Source organism: Heterodontus francisci, chromosome 10 (assembly GCF_036365525.1).
Source record: "Heterodontus francisci isolate sHetFra1 chromosome 10, sHetFra1.hap1, whole genome shotgun sequence".
Classification (NCBI taxonomy): Eukaryota; Metazoa; Chordata; class Chondrichthyes; order Heterodontiformes; family Heterodontidae; genus Heterodontus; species Heterodontus francisci.
This window is the reverse complement of record NC_090380.1, coordinates 124,847,132-124,856,177: the sequence shown is the minus strand read 5'-3', so window position 1 is coordinate 124,856,177 and position 9,046 is coordinate 124,847,132.

Sequence of the window (9,046 nt, the reverse complement as noted above, 5' to 3'; positions counted from 1 at the left end):
CCAGTTTAGATGCAACCCGAAATAAAAACAAGAAATGCTGGAACCACTCAGCAGGTCTGGCAGCATCTGTGAAAAGAGAAGCAGAGTTAATGTTTCGGATCAGTGACCCTTCTTCGGAATCGAAGAAGGGTCACTGACCCGAAACGTTAACTCTGCTTCTCTTTTCACAGATGCTGCCAGACCTGCTGAGTGGTTCCAGCATTTCTTGTTTTTATTTCAGATTTCCAGCATCCGCAGTATTTTGCTTTTATTTTAGATGCAACCCATCCTCCTTGTACAGGTCCCATCTGTCCCTGAAGAGATCCCAATGGTCCAGATATCGGAAACCCTCCCTTCTACACCAGCTGTTCAGCCACGTGTTTAGCTGCACTATCTTCCTATTTCTAGCCTCACTGGCACGTGGCACAGGGAGTAATCCCGAGATTACAACCCTGGAGGTCCTGTTTTTTAACTTTCTACCTAACTCCCTAAACTCCCCCTGCAGGACCTCGTCACTCTTCCTGCCTTTGTCGTTGGTACCGATGTGTACCACAACCTCTGGCTGTTCACCCTCCCCCTTCAGAATGCCCCCTGTCCGTTCAGATACATCCTTGACCCTGGCACCAGGGAGGCAACATACCATCCTGGAGTCTCTTTCACATCCACAGAAGCGCCTATCTGTGCCCCTGACTATAGAGTCCCCTATAACTATTGCTCTTCTTCGCTTTGTCCCTCCCTGCTGAACAACAGTGCCAGCCGTGATGCCACTGCTCTGGCTGCTGCTGTTTTCCCCTGATAGGCCATCCCCCCCAACAGTATCCAAAACGGTCTACTTGTTAGAGAGGGGGATAGCCGCAGGGGATTCCTGCACTGACTGCCTGCCCCTTCTAGCGGTCACCCATCTATCTGCCTGCACCTTGGGTGTAACCACTTCTCTAAAACTCCTGTCTATGACACTTTCTGCCACCTGCATGCTCCTAAGTGCATCCAGTTGCTGTTCCAACTGATCCATGCGGTCTGTGAGGAGCTGCAACTGGGTACACTTCCTGCAGATGTAGTCGTCCGGAACGCTGGAAGCGTCATGGACTTCCCACATCTCACAGGTAAAGCACTTCACCCCTCTAACTGACATTTCTAGCACTAATTAGTTAATTAATATAAAATAAATAAATTCTTATTAAATCCTTACTAAATTGTTATAATTAACTATATGGTCCCTCGTGCTAGATTTCTACTATAAATATTAAATGCTAACTAAATACAGTAATCTCCTCCCTCTGGTTTAGTTACTCTACTTATTAATTAGTTAATTAGGGTTTTAATCAATTGTTACCAATGTTTTATTTTCAAATTCAGTACAAATTCCCAACCAGCCAATCAGGTCACAGCTTTCCTGTGACATCACTTTTCAGTTTTCTTTTACCAGAGGTAAGTTTTTTTATACTTATCGGTCTGGAACTCCGCCCTCCGAGTCTTCTCCGCGAATGAAGTCAGTGGTAGGGAAACTATTGGAGAAAATTCTGAAGGAGAGAATCTATCTCCACTTGGAGAGGCAAAATTTGATTAGGAATAGTCAGAATGGCTTTGTCAGAGGGAGGTCATGCCTAACAAATTTGATTGAATTTTTTGAGCATGTGACCAGGTGTGTAGATGAGGGTAGTGCAGTTGATGTAGTTTACATGGATTTCAGCAAAGCCTTTGACAAGGTCCCACATGGGAGACTTATCAAGAAAGCAAATGCACATGGGATACAGTGTAACTTGATAAGGTGGATTCAAAATTGGCTTAGCTGCAGGAGACAGAGAGAGATGACAGACGGCTGTTTTAGTGACTGGAAGCCAGTGTCTAGTGGCGTACCACAGGGATCTGTGCTGGGTCCCCTATTGTTTGTCATTTGTATAAACGACATAGATGACTCTGTGGGGGGTAGGATCAGTAAGTTCGCGGATGACACAAAAATTGGCCGAGTGGTTAACAGTGAGGTGGAGTGTCTTAGGTTACAGGAAGATATAGACGGGATGGTCAAATGGGCAGAAAAGTGGCAGATAGAATTTAGTGCTGAAAAGTGTGAGGTGATACACTTTGGAAGGAGTAATGTGACACGGAAGTATTCAATGAATGGCCTGACACTGGAAAGTTCCGAGGAACAAAGGGACCTTGGCGTGTTTGTCCATAGATCTCAGAAGGCAGAAGGGCAGGTTAATCGGGTGGTGAAAAAGGCATATGGGACACTTGCCTTTATCAATCGAGGCATAGATTACAAAAGCAGGGAGGTAATGTTGGAGTTGCACAGAACTTTGGTAAGGCCACAGCTGGAGTACTGTGTGCAATTCTGGTCGCCACATTATCGGAAGGATGTGATTGCATTGGAATGGGTACAGAGGCGATTCACCAGGATGTTGCCTGGGATGAAACATTTAAGCTATGAAGAGAGTTTGGATAGGCTTGGGTTGTTTTTGCTGGAGCAGAGAAGACTGAGGGGTGACCTGATCGAGGTGTACAAGATTATGAGGGGCATGGACAGGGTGGATAGGGAGCAGCTGTTCCCCTTAGTTGAAGGGTCAGTTACGAGGGGTCACAAGTTTAAGGTGAGGGGCGGGAGGTTTACGGGGGATTTGAGGAAAATCTTTTTTACCAAGAGGGTGGTGACAGTCTGGAATGCCCTGCCTGGGAGGGTGGTAGAGGCAGGTTGCCTCACATCCTTTAAAAAGTACCTGGATGAGCACTTGGCACGTCATAACATTCAAGGCTATGGGCCAAGTGCTGGCAAATGGGATTAGGTAGACAGGTCAGGTGTCTTTAATGCATCAGTGCAGACTCGATGGGCCGAAGGGCCTCTTCTGCACTGTATTATTCTGTGAACTCCATCTGCCATTTCTCCGCCCAAGTCTCCAACCGATCTATATCCTGCTTTATCCTCTGACAATCCTCATCACTATCCGCAACTCCACCAACCTTTGTGTCGTCTGCAAACTTACTAATCAGACCAGCTACATTTTCCTCCAAATCATTTATATATACTACAAAGAGCAAAGGTCCCAGCACTGATCCCTGCGGAACACCGCTAGTCACAGCCCTCCATTCAGAAAAGCACCCATCCACTGCTATTCTCTATCTTCCACGACCGAGCCAGTTTCAGCTGCACATTCCTGCTAGAACCTTGTTACTACTGAATTGAAACATCTACTGAAAGCAAGTATTTAGTGCTCACTCAATGACATTTAGTGAGATTACTGCTCTGAATTTAAAGATTTCTCATCGAAAAGCAATCAATTGCATATTTTATTGACGACTGCAGCCTCTTGGATCCAGTGCAACTTTACTTAGATTTGATTTAGAGATACATCACTGAAACAGGCCCTTCAGCCCACCGAGTCTGTGCCGACCATTAACCACCCATTTATACTAATCCTACACTAATCCCATATTCCTACCACATCCTCACCTGTCCCTATATTCCCCTACCACCTACCTATACTAGGGGCAATTTATAATGGCCAATTTACCTATCAACCTGCAAGTCCTTTTGGCTGTGGGAGGAAACCGGAGCACCCGGAGGAAACCCACACAGATACAGGGAGAACTTGCAAACTCCACACAGGCAGTACCCAGTATTGAACCCGGGTCGCTGGAGCTGTGAGGCTGCAGTGCTAACCACTGCGCCACTGTGCCGCCCTTAGGGGCCATAGGGACCATGGGACGGCTGATTTACACACCAGTTTCCAATTCACACTCAAACCTAATCCACAGCCGATAGACCAGGGCAGTTACTTAGTAGAAAACTCCAACTAGGTGTTGAGTTTAGGGGTGTGACAGCCTGGCTGACTCTGCAATGTATAGACAGGCAGAGCTCAAGGGAGCCAGGGATGAGAGTGTAGCTAAACTGCAGCTTTTTGTAATGTGGTAATCTGTGACAAGAAATTGCATTTGGGGTAAGGGAAAGTTCCCTGACGTGTTGGGTTTAACTTTGCTGCTCTCACTTGATTCTGTTGCAAAGGGATTGTTTGTTAACAGACTACTACATTAAAGATGGTGAATTTGGATTGTGTTGATCACTCATTTCAGAAGTAGAATTTCATAAGATCTAAATTGTGCTTCTGGTTAATATAAAAGACAAGATTATTGTTTACAGGCTGTAGTCAGGCACAGTGCAGTGGACTCAGGGGTGGTGCCAGAGGACTGGAGAATTGCAAACGTTACATCCTTATTCAAAAAAGGGTGTAAAGATAAACCCTGCAACTACAGGCCAGTCAGTTTAACTTCGGTGGTGGGAAAACTTCTCGGAAAAAATAATTCGGGACAAAATTAATAGTCACATGGACAAATGTGAATTAAGGAAAGCCAGCATGGATTTCTTAAGGGAAAATAATGTTTAACTAACTTGCTGGAGTTTTTTGAGGAGGTAACAGAGAGAGTTGATGAGGGCAATGCTGTTGATGTAGTGTACATGGACTTTCAAAAGGCGTTTGATACAGTGTCACACAACAAACTTGTGAGCAAACCTGTAGCTCATGGAATAAAAGGGACGGTAACAATATGGATACGAGATTGGCTGAGTGACAGGAAACAAAGAGTAGTGGTTAATGGATGTTTTTCGGACTGGAGGAAGGTTTAGGACCATAGAAAAATTACAGCACAGAAGGAAGCCATTCAGCCCATCGTGTCTGCGCCAGCTGTAAAATCTAGCCGCCCAATCTAATCCCACCTTCCAGCACCTGGTCCATAGCCTTGCAGGTTACAGCACTTCAGGTGCATGTCCAGGTACCTTTTAAATGAGTTGAGGGTTTTTGCCTCCACCACCATTCCTGGCAGTGAATTCCAGACACCCAACACCCTCTGGGTGAAAATGTTTTTCCTCATGTTTCCTCTAATCCTTCTACCAGTCACCTTAAACCTGTGCCCCCTGGTAATTGACCTCTCCGCTATGGGAAACAGGTCCTTCCTGTCTACTCTGTCTCGGTCCCTCATAATTTTGTGTACCTCAACTAAGTCATCCCTCAGCCTCCTCTGTTCTAAGGAAAACAACCCTAGCTGATCCAATCTTTCTTCATAGCTGCAATTTTCAAGCCCTGGCAACATTCTTGTAAATCTCCTCTGTACTGTCTCCAGAGCAATTATGTCCTTCCTGTAATGTGGTGACCAGAACTGTACGCAATACTCCAACTGTGGCCTAACCAGCTTTTTATACAATTCCAGCATCACATCCCTGCTTTTGTATTCTGTACCTCGGCCAATAAAGGAAAGCATTCCATATGCCTTCTTCACCACTCTATCCACCTGTCCTGCCACCTTCAGGGACTTGTGGACAAGCACTCCAAGGTCTCTCACTTCCTCTCCCCCTCTCAATATCCTCCCATTTATTGTGTATTCCCTCACTTTGTTTGCCCTCCCCAAATGCATTACCTCACACTTCTCTGGATTGAATTCCATTATCCGCTTTTCCGCCCACTCAACTGAAGGGGTTAAATAGAAACAAGTTGAGTTTTAGAAAAGCATATCAGCAGAACTTAACAGTCAGGTTGAGAAATGAAACAAACATGCTGCTTGGGTAAAGAGCAGGATTAGGGTGAAGGTTGGAGCCGAGACCTCGAGGCCTCTGCTTCTGTGGAATGTTGGTGTAATGGGAAACAAAGGAATAATAATCTTGGGATAGAGCCACCAGGTATGTGTATTGATAAGGCTGAGGATGTCTGTTCATTGGAATGTGTAATCAATCATCATTGTTTTATGATCAATCATATCAATCATCCATTGTTTGAACACATTGTATGATAAGAACGTTATATAAGTTTGTGCTCCTGAATGTAAAGTTAGTGTTACCTCAGAATATCCGAGGTGGTGTCTCTCCTGCGTACACTTGAATAAATGATTGAACAACCTGTACCTGAGTCTCCTCATGTGGTGACTGAGTTGTCCCACAACTGTTTGGCATAGTCGGCAGGATCCTCGCATCGGAGCAGCACTGCAAACGGGTGAGTATATTTATTTATCACCCATAGTTAGGACAGTAAGCCTACTGGAGTGAAGGTCCAGTCAAGTAGCCAAAGAATCTAAGGAGGACTCAGGACAGGAGGCGCTGGGTAAGGAGGCAGAACCACACTGGCAGGAAAGTAAGTCCGAAGTCGCGCAAAGGTCAGAAAAACTTCGGTGCTGGGCCCTCTGTTGTTTGTCATATATTTTAATGACTTGGATGTGAATGTAAGGGGCATGATTAGTAAGTTTGCAGATGACACCAAAATTGGTGGTGTAGTGGACAATGAAGTAGGTTGTCTAAGGTTACAACAGGATATAGATCAACTGGGAAAGTGGGCAAGGCAGTGGCAAATGGAATTAAACGCAGGTAAGTGTGAAGTGATGCATTCCGGGAAGTTAAATCAGGGCAGGACATATACAGTGAATTGCAGGGCCCTGGGGAGTGTTGTTGAGCAGAGAGACCTTGGGGTGCAAGTACATAGTTCCCTGAAAGTGGCAACACAGGTAGACAGGGTGGTGAAGAAGGCGTATGGCATGCTTGTCTTCATCGGCCGAGGCATTGAGTACGAGAGTTGGGACATCATGTTACAGTTGTACGTAACGTTGGTTAGGCTGCATTTGGAGTACGGTGTGCAGTTCTGGTCGCTGCACTACAGGAAAGATGTGATTAAGCTAGAGAGGGTGCAGAAAAGATTCACAAGGATGTTGCCTGGTTTGGAGGGCTTGAGTTATAAAAAGAGATTGGATAGGCTGGGTCTGTTTTCCCTGGAGCGAAGGAGGCTGAGAGGGGACATGATAGAGGCATATAAAATTATGAGAGGCATAGATAGGGTAGATAGCCAGAGTCTGTTTCCCATGGTAGGGGTGACTAAAACTAGAGGGCATAGATTTAAGGTGAGAGGGAGAAGGTTTAAAGGGGATCAAAGGGGTAAATTTTTCACACAAAGAATAGTGGGTATCTGGAATGAGCTGCCTGAGGAGGTGGAGGCAGGAACAGTAGTGACATTTAAGAGGCATCTGGATAGGTACTTGAATGAGCAAGGCATAGAGGGATATGGAATTAATGCAGGCAGGTGGGATTAGTATAGATTATGGTCGGCATGGACACGGTGGGCCGAAGGGCCTGTTTCTATGCTGTCCGACTCTATGATTCTATGTGTTTGTTAGTGGCATTACGCTGGAGGTGGCGGAAATGGCGGAGGATGATCCTTTGGATATGGAGGCTGATGGGGTGGAAAGTGGGGTCGGATACTTGACTGTGATATTTGCTACAAATTAGCCTGATGCTGTCACACTCCACAAGTGTAATTTCCAGCCAGAGGCACTGCAAATTCAGGAGCACGAGCTGATTTTTCTTTTGACCTCCTTAGTTCAGGAATCCTGACAGTCTCTGCAACTAAGCTGAGCTGATTTAGTGCAGGGACCCATCATTGTAAGACAACTTGTCCCTGGATGTCTGCTCCGATGTTCTCCATTTTGGAATCCCACCTGGCCAAGTTGTGAAACTGAATTCAATAAATCTGGCATTATAAATATATAAATCTGCAGGAAAATGACCATGAAAATTTGGATTCTAAAATGCAGCTGGTGCATTCACAGAGAGGGAGCCTGTGACTCCACCTGGTTACACCTAAATATGATTCCAGTCACATCCTTGGTGAGGGAGCAGCTCCGTAACAATCCTGTAAGTTAGGACATGTTCCTCTGGCTAGCAGCTGCCAGACTGGCACATTCCAAGGTCCAGGACTAGGTGCTGAGGGACGCACTAAAGCTTGGGGCAGCCGCTGCAAAGGCTCAATGGGGAAAGACCACAGTGTAAGGTCCTCCCACCAAGGTGAATGGAGGGGCTGGATCCATGGGAAACCCCTCAAACTGTATCTGGAAAATATGGGTTTACTGCAAAACATACATGGCATGTAAAATGAAATGGAAGGGTTGTGAGGAAACTCACTCCTGTATTGAAGGAAACAGATCTCCTTTTGCACTCTTTGTATTGTCGACTCGGTGCTGTTTTGAACTGGTTTGTAATGTATTTTTTACAGATTTTTACGAATAAAGTATATTTTGGAAATTAAAAAAAGCCAGAGCCACAGCCTGCCCTAACTTGAGTTTCCATCCGACACATTCTAGTTGAGCTGATTTCCTGCAGTATCGCTCAACAACTTGTATTTATAAAAGTGCCTTAAATGCTGGAAAGCTGCTTCACAGGAGGGCAATTAAAGAAGATTTGACACCGAGCCACATAAGAAGATATTAGGTTAGGGTGATTGAAAACCTGGCCAGAGAGGTCAGTTTTAAGGAGTGTCTGAAAGCAGGAGAGAGAGGTGGAGAGGTTTAGGGAGAGAATTCCAAAGCTTAGGGCACAGGCAGCTGAAGGCACGGCCACCAATGGTGAATGGAAGTAATTGAGGCTGCACAAGGCCAGAATTGAAGGAGTGCTGAGATGGAAGTGTTTGGAGAGTTGCAGGGGCAAAGACATTTCAAAACAAGGTGGAAATTTTCAAATGGAAAAATTGCTAAACCAGTTGCTAATGTAGGTCAGTGAGCAGAAGAGTGCAGGATGAACAGGATGTGGTGCGAGTTTAAATCAGAGAATGGTTACAGCAACAAGGAGGCCACTCGGTCCTTCGTGTTCATGCTGGCTCTCTGCAAGAACAAACCACCGAGTCCCACATCCTTCCGTTCCTCGGTAGCCCTGCTAATGTTTTCTCTTCAGATAATTATCCAGTCTCATTTGAAAGCTTCGATTGAATCTGTCTCCAACACATTCTCAGTTCATCCCAATCTGCCTCCAGCGCATTCTCAGTGAATTCCAATCTGACTCCACCCCATTCTCAGTGCATTCCAATCTGCCTCCACCGCATTCTCCGTGAATTCCAATCTGACTCCACCCCATTCTCAGTGCATTCCAATCTGCCTCCACCGCATTCTCAGTGCATTCCAATCTGCCTCCACCCCAATCTCAGAGCATTCCAATCAGCCTCCACCCCATTCTCAGTGCATTCCAATCTGCCTCCACCCCATTCTCAGTGCATTCCAATCTGCCTCCACCACCATTCACAATGCATTCCAATCTGCCTCCACCGCATTCTCA